Below are 12,363 nucleotides of genomic sequence, written 5' to 3' on the forward strand. Positions count from 1 at the left end.
TAACAAAGAGGTTGAATGTATTTTGATGGCTGTAGTGTCATTGTCCACAAACAGGGTATTTTAGAATTACAAGCTTGTCACCTCAATCATCAATTTGTTGTTCATTATTTCCTCATAGTAGTAGTAGCAGTAGTAGTAGTAGACGTGTGTAATTACATGTTGCGTGTTGTTTGCTGTGTGATGTTGCCACCTCCTATTTGGTATTTTGCGTTAGTAAAAGGATACTTCCTGCATTGCAGTTGCCGGACTTCTAACGCTATTTTGCTGACATACAACCACGTCAAAACTAGCGTGCCACAATACATGAAACACATCGGTAACGGCGGAACGTAGGAAAAGGAATTCATTAATTACACATTACTCGTAAAGTAATCTTATTTTTATGTAACACTAACATTGCAAATAAGTCAGAACACTTATGTATTGCATGTGACGTCCCAAAGAGGTCAGTAATGGTTTTGATTTATTGATTGATTGATACTTTTATTAGTAGATTGCACAGTACAGTACATATTCCGTACAATTGACCACTAAATGGTAACACCCGAATAAGTTTTTCAACTTGTTTAAGTCGGGGTCCATGGATATTTTACTATTCATTATGTACATCAACAACCTCTGTAAAATTTCAGATACACAAGGCGTTCTCGACCTATTTGACCTCGGGCCCAACTTTTCCACTACAGAGTGGCCCATGGGGCCACTCAAATATTTCAATCAAACTTAATAATTATATGTAACCTTTTTACAGTTTACATCAGGAGTTCCCAAATTTTTTGACTAAGGGGCTGCATTGGGTTTGAAAAATATGGAAGGGCGCTGGGCTGTGTATATATATATATATATATATATATATATATATATATATATGTATATGTATATATATATGTGTGTGTGTATATATATATATATATGTGTGTGTGTGTGTATATATATATATGTATATATACTAGTGGTGGGCAAATTAATGCGTTAATTACCCGTTAACTCATCAATCTGTTAACACCAACAATTATTTATCGCACATTTGCGTATGTTGTTTACATGCTTTTATTTTGTTAACGCCTTTTCTTAACAAGATGGCATCTCCCGGATGTACTTCGGCGTCGAGGGGCTCTTGGTAAAGATGGAACATTTGGCAAAAATACCGGACAATTCTGCAAATTTCATGGCTGGCTTACAGCGTGGTCACTCCGGGATCACTTACGACCGCCAGACAATTCTGAATGTGGATAGATTGCGCCGTTTTGGACTGAATGACGCGTGCTTGCTAGACCGGCTAGCTAGCATGGGAATACTTTGCCGGCTACATCCAGCGGCTTGTGAAGCAGCGGAGTATATGTGTTGTCTGTCTATTTATCAATAATGCAGACGAGGATTGTTGGCTGAGTTCTTAACGTTTACTTTCAGAGCGTGCATATCACAACATACAAGATGCCGTCATGGCGACACAACCTATACCGGTCTACCGCGCATGCTCGTCACTCCTGTTGCATGCTGGGTAGGGTAGTTCTTTTTTTCCCTGGCTCATAACATCACAAATAGTACCATGTATATGATGCGTTCAGTTTATCAAAGCACCAAGCAAACAATCGGAAAATTTCCATCATATCAATTCCTAGATATGGTCATGATTATTTTAAGTGCACTACGCAGAATAAACACAACATTATTAATATTGCTATTACGGATAATTTGATCAAAAATTCCCTAAAACAGCCCACTACCTATAATATAGGTTTTTTAAACATACGATCCCTGATAAAAAACAATGTTTCTGCTGTTACCTACAAGCCTGTTTCGCAGGTTTTACTATATGAAATAACATTTTATTTTTTTTATTGTAGGAAAATAAAATCCCCTGATGAGTAGGGAAACCTCTGAAACAGGCTTGTAGGGATGATATAGCCTCTATGTTTTTTCCTGACCTAACGTATATTCCGCTGTACCCCGGTATTGAGCACAGTATACAGAATAAACCACAGAAATCTTGATTATGTATGTACACACATATATATATATATATATATATAAATATGTATATATATATATATATATATATATATATATATATATATATATATATATATATATATATATATATATATATATATATATATATATATATATATATATATATATATATATGTATATATATATATATATATATATATATATATATATATATATATATATATATGTATATATATATAAGGCGGTGTACACCCTGGACAGGTCACCACCTCATCGCAGGTATATTTGTTAGATACTCAAAGCGCTCACAGTGAAGTGGGAACCATCATTCATTCACACCTGGTGGTGGTAAGCTACATCAGTAGCCAAATAATATATATACATGTTTGTTTTAAACTTGGGACTTCTGGCCAGATTCTGGACGCTGGCAGGCCGGATCTGGCCTGCGGGTCGTACTTTGGGGACCCCTGGTTTATATCCTTGTCAAATGATATAAAATCACATGTTAATCAAAAAGATTGTTTTTGAGTCAACACATAAACTTAAGGCTTAGGTCAGGCTGATGAGGAAATAAGTACTAACCAAATATACTGCATAAGAATTTACTCATAATTAACTGATGAAAAATAAGTGTACATCAATTACGTACTGCTAAAATAAATAAACTAAATGAATAATGAATATGTTTTTTTAAATAAACTGTCAATAAAACAAAAGTGCAAATGAAAATACAGCTTCACCACTTCAGTCATTAGTTTTCGCTTCTGTATGACATTAGCTCCAGACGTCTTCTGTTTGTTTGATGATGTCATTACTGCCACAAGGGCGGGAAAAGTGTATTACAACTGAATATAGCTGCGGACCATGCGGACCACATTTTTGTAGCCCTCGTAGCTCAACAATGGGTTGATATTTCTAAATTAGTTTGTGTTTTTTTGCAGATGAGACAAATATTGTCTGTTCCGGGGAGGACTTTCAGCAGCTACTGGAAGTAGTAACGAAGGAAATTAATAATTTAATTGAACCCAAACTCATGTTGTTTTGAAATTAGAAAGTAAAATTGGATGTACATTTGAAAATTAATAATAAAGAGATCAAAAGAGCACATGAAAGTAAGTTATTGGGTGGGGTTTTTAGATCACAAGCTGTGCTGAAAAGTAATAAAATAGCAAAAAGTATTGGAATCTTCGGCAAAATTAAATATAACCTGAACCATAAAAAACTTACTGCCACATCTTAGGTAATTATTGTGTAGACGTTTGGGGAAATTCTTACAAGGGCACTTTACAAAGGCTATGCACATCACAATAAAAAACGCTGAGGTAACACACAAAGCAAAGTCAATACATTTGAAAAATAAATACATAAAAAACAAGAAGCAGGCTACATAAAATATGTTAAGGGTGTAATGACAAGCGACCAGCTAATTATGTGTCTCATTATAGTGTGGAGCCGCTCCCCTAGGATAATAGTAATCCCTTCCATCAAAGCAAATTAACTGCATTTCTTAGTGTCTTAATTATTATCATAACGTAACATGATCACCGGAGGACGAGGTTAAACATTTTACAAAGCAAGATCAAGTGAAGAGCAGGCATGCTCAACAGCTAGGATAACCGCTCAGCTAGCTTGCAAGAACACCAATAAATAGTCTTGATTAGGGGACTCAAACACGCGGCCCGCGGGCCAATTGCAGCCCGCACCTTAATGTGAAAACTTAATGTTGGTGCGGCCCACGAGTTTTATATGAGTGGCGCTGTATAGCGTCTTAATTGTGTACCCTCGATTTCTCCTGGGTGACTTCCAATTTTCAGTGCCTCTTCTGAGGTAATCATTCTTCCGTATTTCACCTTAACAACAATATCGAGGCACACCGTTGAGGTGCTGCCCATAGAGTCCTCTACAACCTGTACAAACAGTCTGCCAGGCCACCCACATGATGTATGTATTTGACTTCCATAAACGCAGTAAGCCACTGCAAGACACAGTTGGTCAACAGCCATACAGGTCACACTGAGAGTGGCCGTATAAACAACTTTAACACTGTTACAAAAATGTACCAGAATGTGAACCCACACCAAACAAGAATGACAAACACATTTTGGGAGAACATCCGCACCGTAACACAACGTAAACACAACATAAACCCAACAGAACAAATACCCAGAATCCCATGCAGCCCTAACTTTTCCGGGCTACAATCTACACCCCCGTCCTCCCAACCCCGCCCCCAATTGTAGCCCGGAAGAGTTAAGGCTGCATTGGATTCTGGGTATTTGTTCTGTTGCGTTTATGTTGTGTTACGGTGAGGATGTTCTCCCAAAATGTGTTTGTCAATCTTAATTAGTGTGGGTTCACAGTGTGGCGTATATTTGTAACAGTGAGAAAGTTGTTTATACGGCCACTCTCAGTGTGACCTGTATGGCTGTTGATCAACTATGTCTTGCAGTCACTTCCGTGTGTCTGCAGAAACCTCTTACAATATCTGACTTTGCCAGCACACTGTTTGTATGATGGAAAAGCGAACGAGACGGCAGGTAGTAAAGGACTCTAAAGGCAGTGCCGTCTTGGCACGGCCTAAATATTGTTGTCCAGGTGAAAACCGGGAGAATGATTGCCCCGGGAGATTGTCGGGAGGGGCACTAACATTCTGGTATTACCCGTTAAGGTCGCGAGAGTAGGCAAGTATGTTGCTAGGGCGGGAAAGCCATTCAAAGAAGGTGAACACATTAAAAAGTGCATGTTTGATTTTTTTGAAGAAATCTTTTCTTTGTAGCCCAGCCCCACCCAGTTTCCGCATCCAGTGGCATCCAGGTAATTTGAGTTTGAGACCTCTGGTCTAGAAGTAAGTAAGCAGATGTTGACAGGAAGTTATCAAGTAGAATAATAATAACAATAGTGATTAGATTAATACATTTATTTTGTCAAAGTAATTTTTTGTCTTGGCTAATGTTTACAAATGACAAAATGAGGTACTCTGAGGGCAAAAACTCAATATTTATGAGTAAATGAAGTGAAGTAAATTATGCTTATATAGTGTTTTTTCTTCAGAAACTCAAAGCACTTTACGTAGTGAAACACATTACCTGCATCAGGGGTGTCCGAACAACGACCCGCGGGCCAAGTGCGGTCCGCCAGTGTCCTAAATTTGGCCCGCAAGACATCACCCAATGGGGGATAGGTTGATAGGCAACACTAGATTGGCCCGTTTTGCTTGATTGATTTATTGATTGGAACTTTTATTAGTAGATTGCACAGTACAGTACATATTCCGTACAATTGACCACTAAATGGTAACACCCGAATAAGTTGTTCAACTTGTTTAAGTCGGGGTCCACGTTAATCAATTCATGGTAATTCATTCCTTGTGAATGTGAGCGTGAATGTTGTCTGTCTATGTCTATATCTGCACCTTATTGCTTTAAAAAAAAAAAAAAAGATTTTTTTTTATCCTGCACTACCAAGAGATCCATCCATCCATCCATCATCTTCCGCTTATCCGAGGTCGGGTCGCGGGGGCAGCAGCCTAAGCAGGGAAACCCAGACTTCCCTCTCTCCAGCCACTTCGTCTAGCTCTTCCCGGGGGATCCCGAGGCGTTCCCAGGCCAGCCGGGAGACATAGTCTTCCCAACGTGTCCTGGGTCTTCCCCGTGGCCTCCTACCAGCTGGACGTGCCCTAAACACCTCCCTAGGGAGGCGTTCGGGTGGCATCCTGACCAGATGCCCGAACCACCTCATCTGGCTCCTCTCGATGTGGAGGAGCAGCGGCTTTACGTTGAGCTCCCCCCGGATGGCAGAGCTTCTCACCCTATCTCTAAGGGAGAGCCCCGCCACCCGGCGGAGGAAACTCATTTCGGCCGCTTGTACCCGTGATCTTATCCTTTCGGTCATGACCCAGAGCTCATGACCATAGGTGAGGATGGGAACGTAGATCGACCGGTAAATTGAGAGCTTTGCCTTCTGGCTCAGCTCCTTCTTCACCACAACGGATCGATACAACGTCCGCATTACTGTAGACGCCGCACCGATCCGCCTGTCGATCTCACGATCCACTCTTCCCCCACTCGTGAACAAGACTCCTAGGTACTTGAACTCCTCCACTTGGGGCAGGGTCTCCTCCCCAACACGGAGATGGCACTCCACCCTTTTCCGGGCGAGAACCATGGACTCGGACTTGGAGGTGCTGATTCTCATTCCGGTCGCTTCACACTCGGCTGCGAACCGATCCAGTGAGAGCTGAAGATCCCGGCCAGATGAAGCCATCAGGACTACATCATCTGCAAAAAGCAGAGATCTAATCCCGTGGCCACCAAACCGGATCCCCTCAACGCCTTGGCTGCGCCTAGAAATTCTGTCCATAAAAGTTACGAACAGAATCGGTGACAAAGGACAGCCTTGGCGGAGTCCAACCCTCACTGGAAACGTGTCCGACTTACTGCCAGCAATGCGGACCAAGCTCTGGCACTGATCATACAGGGAGCGGACTGCCACAATAAGACAGTCCGATACCCCATACTCTCTGAGCACTCCCCACAGGACTTCCCGAGGGACACGGTCGAATGCCTTCTCCAAGTCCACAAAGCACATGTAGACTGGTTGGGCAAACTCCCATGCACCCTCAAGAACCCTGCCGAGAGTATAGAGCTGGTCCACAGTTCCACGACCAGGACGAAAACCACACTGTTCCTCCTGAATCCGAGGTTCGACTATCCGGCGTAGCCTCCTCTCCAGTACACCTGAATAAACCTTACCGGGAAGGCTGAGGAGTGTGATCCCACGATAGTTGGAACATACCCTCCGGTCCCCCTTCTTAAAGAGAGGGACCACCACCCCGGTCTGCCAATCCAGAGGCACCGCCCCCGATGTCATCGCGATGTTGCAGAGTCTTGTCAACCAAGACCGCCCCACAGCATCCAGAGCCTTAAGGAACTCCGGGCGGATCTCATCCACCCCCGGGGCCTTGCCGCCGAGGAGATAATGCCACAAAATTTCGTTGTTATTTGTACTGTAAACTTCAAATTTGAATGACAATAAAAAGGAAGTCTAAGTCTAGGTCTAAGTCTATGGATGAAGAGATGATCGGTATTGTAAATTGTCAGCTCAAAACCCTGATTCAAACATCAGTACTCAAAACTAGGGATGGGTACCGAATACGATTACTGTAACGTGTTATTTTCAGGTCTCCCCATGTCTAGCATTAAAAGATTACAGTTGGTACAAAATGCGGCTGCTAGACTTTTGACAAGAACAAGAAAGTTTGATCACATTACGCCTGTACTGGCTCACCTGCACTGGCTTCCTGTGCACTTAAGATGTGACTTTAATGTTTTACTACTTACGTATAAAATACTACACGGTCTAGCTCCATCCTATCTTGCCGATTGTATTGTACCATATGTCCCGGCAAGAAATCTGCGTTCAAAAGACTCCGGCTTATTAGTGATTCCTAAAGCCCAAAAAAAGTCTGCGGGCTATAGAGCGTTTTCCGTTCGGGCTCCAGTACTCTGGAATGCCCTCCCGGTAACAGTTTGAGATGCTACCTCAGTAGAAGCATTTAAGTCTCACCTTAAAACTCATTTGTATACTCTAGCCTTTAAATCAACCTCCTTTTTAGACCAGTTGATCTGCCGCTTCTTTTCTTTTTCTCCTATGTCTCCCCCTCCCTTGTGGAGGGGGACCGCTCCGATGACCATGGCTGAAGTACTGGCTGTCCAGAGTCGAGACCCAGGATGGACCACTCGTCGGGACCCAGGATGGACCGCTCGCCTGTGTATCGGTTGGGAAGACATCTCTACGCTGCTGATCCGCCTCCGCTTGGGATGGTTTCCTGCGGACGGGACTCTCGCTGCTGTCTTGGATCCGCTTTGAACTGAACTCTCGCGGCTGTGTTGGAGCCACTATGGATTGAACTTTCACAGTATAATGTTAGACCCGCTCGACATCCATTGCTTTCGGTCCCCTAGAGGGGGGGCTGGTTGCCCACATTTGAGGTCCTCTCCAAGGTTTCTCGTAGTCAGCATTTTCACTGGCGTCTCACTGGGTGTGAATTCTCCCTGCCCACTGGGTGTGAGTTTTCCTTGGCCTTTTGTGGGTTCTTCCGAGGATGTCGTAGTCGTAATGGTTTGTACAGCCCTTTGAGACATTTGTGATTTAGCGCTATATAAATAAACATTGATTGATTGATTGATACTTTTTTGTCACCAACCAACTCCCGTGAACGGGGATCGTGAATCGAGAAGTTTTAATAGTTAAGTGAATTTCAAGAAACAATGTAAACAAAGTGAATATGAATAATGGGTTCTAACCTCGACAAAAGTCCATATTTTAATGAACTTTTGTGTGTCTGTGTGTGTTCTTAAATTTCTACCCTTCTTGAGACATCAACAAGGAAAAGTACCTTCCATATGAGGACCGGTGAACAAGTTAGGACCGAAATGATGGTCCCAATACGGAAAACCATTGCATCTAATAGAGAATGTCTCACTTGCACCCCTGGTGGTGAAATCTATCAAAATTAGGGTGGTCTAAAAAAGGAAGGATTTTTCCAATTGACTGTGTCGGTTTTAAAAGTGCACACCTTCTGGTCAACATATGAAAAAACATGTGTGTGTAAGAAATTGAAATGCGCCCCCTTTGGCCAAAATGTACAAAAATCAAATAAAATAAATATGTATATAGAGCGGCTTCACCGTGGCACAGGGGTTATTGCGTCTGCCTCACAATACGAAGGTCCTGCAGTCCTGGGTTCAAATCCAGCCTCGGGATCTTCCTGTGTGGAGTTTGCATGTTCTCCCCGTGAATGCGTGGGTTCCCTCCGGGTACTCCGGCTTCCTCCCACTTCCAAAGACATGCACCTGGGGATAGGTTGATTGGCAACACTAAATTGGCCCTAGTGTGTGAATGTGAGTGTGAATGTAGTCTGTCTATCTGTGTTGGCCCTGCGATGAGGTGGCGACTTGTCCAGGGTGTACTCCGCCTTCCGCCCGATTGTAACTGAGATAGGCGCCAGCGCCCCCCGCGACCCCAAAAGGGAATAAGCGGTAGAAATGGATGGATGGATGGATGTATATAGAGATATACTGCAATAACTTGAAGTAAATATTGAAGCTTAAAAACAAATTACAAACATAAAATACATTTTTATCTTCCTTTTTGCATAGTATGTATATATTATTACTGTTGTAAATAAAATGAGGTACTCTGAGGGCTTTTTTTGAGTCACCTGGACACATGTCTCAATAAAATTAAACCATGGATGTCCACTAATTTTTTGCAACTTACCGCAAAGGAAACGAAAATGCTGATTATTCCTGCCAGACACCGGCACCTATTTAATAATACCACATTAACATTTGACTACCAAACAATTACACAAAGTGACTTGGTAAAGAATCGGGGTATTATCTTCGACCCAACTTTCTCGTTTGAGTCACACATTAAGAGTGTCACTACAAACCCTGTTACCATATGAGTTGGGAAATTGTGTTAGATGTAAATATAAACGGAATACAATAATTTGCAAATCCTTTTCAACCCATATTCAGTTGAATATGCTACAAAGACAACATATTTGATGTTATAACTGATAAGCATTTTTTTGGGGGGGAAAATAATCATTAACTTTAGAATTTGATGCCAGCAACACGTGACAAAAAAGTTGGGAAAGGTGGCAATAAATACTGATTAAGTTGAGGAATGCTCATCAAACACTTATTTGGAACATCCCACAGGTGTGCAGGCTAATTGGGAACAGGTGGGTGCCATGATTGGGTATAAAAGCAGCTTCCATGAAATGTTAAGTAATTCACAAACAAGCATGGAGCGAGGGTCACCAATTTGTAAGCAAATTGTCAAACAGTTTTAGAACAACATTTCTCGACAAGCTATTGCAATGAATTTAGGGATTTTACCAACCACGTCCGTAAAACCATCAAAAGGTTCAGAGAATCTGGAGAAATCACTGCACGTAAGCGATGATATTATGGACCTTTGATCTCTCAGGCGGTACTGCATCAAAAACCGACATCAGTGTGTAAAGGATATCACCACATGGGCTGAGGAACACTTCATAAAACCACTGTCAGTAACTACAGTTGGTCGCTACATCTGTAAGTGCAAGTTAAAACTCTGCTATGCAAAGCGAAAGCCATTTATCAACAATACCTAGAAACGCCGCCGGCTTCGCTGGGCCCGAGCTTATCTAAGATGGATTGATGCAAAGTGGAAAAGTGTTCTGTGGTATGACGAGTCCACATTTCAAATTATATTTGGAAACAGAGGACGTGGTGTCCTCCAGAACAAAGAGGAAAATAACCATCCGGATTGTTATAGGCGCAAAGTTCAAAAGCCAGCATCTGTGATGGTATGGGGGTGTATTAGTGCCCAAGGCATGGGTAACTTACACATCTGTGAAGGCACCATTAATGCTGAAAGGTCCATACAGGTTTTGGAGCAACATACAGTATGTTGTCATCCAAGCAATGTTATCATGGACGCCCCTGCTTATTTCAGCAAAACAATGCCAAGCCACGTCTAACAACAGCTGGCTTTGTAGTAAAAGAGTGCGGGTACTTTCCTGGCCCGCCTGCAGTCCAGACATGTCTCCCATCAAAAATGTGTGGCACATTATGAAGCCTAAAATATGACAACAAGACCCCGGACTGTTGAACAACTTAAGCTGTACATCAAGCAAGAATGGTAAAGAATTCCACTTTAAAAGCTAAACAATTAGTTTCCTCAGTTCCCAAACGTTTATTGAGTGTTGTTAAGTAACACAGTGGTTAACATGCCCTTTCCCAACTCCTTTGGCACGTGTTGCAGCCATGAAATTCTAAGTTAATTATTATTTGCAAAAAAAAAAATAAAGTTTATGAGTTTGAACATCAAATATATTGTCTTTGTAGTGCATTCAATTGAATATGGGTTGAAAAGGATTTGCAAATCATTGTATTCCGTTTATAACAGGGGTCGGTACCTTTTTGGCTGAGAGAGGCATACAAGCCAAATATTTTAAAAAGTATTTCCGTGAGAGCCATATAATATTTTTTTAAAGATTAAATACAATTAATTGCGTGCATTTTTAAGTAAGACCAACATTTTTAGAGTATAATAAGTCTCTTATTCTTTTTACTAACATTATTATTCTGAAGCTAACCAACAATAAATAAAATACTTCTTACCATTAATGCGACTTTTTGAACAGGTGCGGTAGAAACCGGATGGATGGATTAAAATGGATGAGAATGTTTTATATTTTGAACGATATTTTTGACACTTTGATTACCAGCGGAATTATTCATTACTTACCGTGTTAAGCAATGTCAGCTAAGATTTATCTGACAGCCAAATGCAGTCATCAAAAGAGCCCCATCTGGCTCTAGAGCCATAGGTTCCCTATCCCTATAATTACATCTAACACAATTTCCCAACTCATATGGAAACGGGGTTCGTAAAACGGCCTTCTTTCATCGCCGTAATATCGCTAAAATTTGTTACATTTTGCCCACCATTGATGTTGAGATAATTATTCATGCGTTTGTTACGTCTTATCTCGATAACTGTAAGGTATTATTTTCGGGTCTCCCTATGTCAAGCATTAAAAGATTACAGTTGGTATAAAATGTGGCTGCTTGACTTTTGACAAAAACAAGAACAAGAACATTAGATCATATTACACCTATACTGTATATACCTATACATACCTATATATATATATATATATATATATATATATACATATATATATATATATATATATATATATATATATATATGTATATATATATATATATATATATATATATATATATATACTTATACTGGCTCACCTGCAATAGCTTCCTGTGCACTTAAGATGCGACTTTATGGTTTTACTACTTACATATAAAAAAAATATTAAACGGTTTATCGCCATCCTATCTTGCTGATTGTATTGTACCATATGTCCCTGTCAGAAATCTGCGTTCTAAGAACTCCAGTTTATTTGTGATTACCAGAGCATAAAAAAAGTCTGCGGGGGCTATAAAGCGTTTTCTATTTGGGCTCCAGTACTATGGAAGTTAGAGATGCTCTGTGGAAGTGTTTAAGTCCCATCCTAAAAGTCCTTTGGATACTCTCGCCCAGGGGTCGGCAACCCGCGGCTCTGGAGCCGCATGCGGCTCTTTAGCGCCGTCCTAGTGGCTCCCTGGAGCTTTTTAAAAAATATATGTAAAATGGAAATGATGAGGGGGAAAAAACATATTTTTTGTTTTAATTTGGTTTCTGTAGGAGGAAAAACATGACACAAACCTCCCTAATTGCTATAAAGCACGCTGTTTATATTAAACATGCGTCACTGATTCAAGTATTTGGCGAGCGCCGTTTTGTCCTACTGATTTTGGCTGTCTTTGA

This window comes from Nerophis ophidion, linkage group LG04 (assembly GCF_033978795.1).
Source record: "Nerophis ophidion isolate RoL-2023_Sa linkage group LG04, RoL_Noph_v1.0, whole genome shotgun sequence".
NCBI lineage: Eukaryota > Metazoa > Chordata > Actinopteri > Syngnathiformes > Syngnathidae > Nerophis > Nerophis ophidion.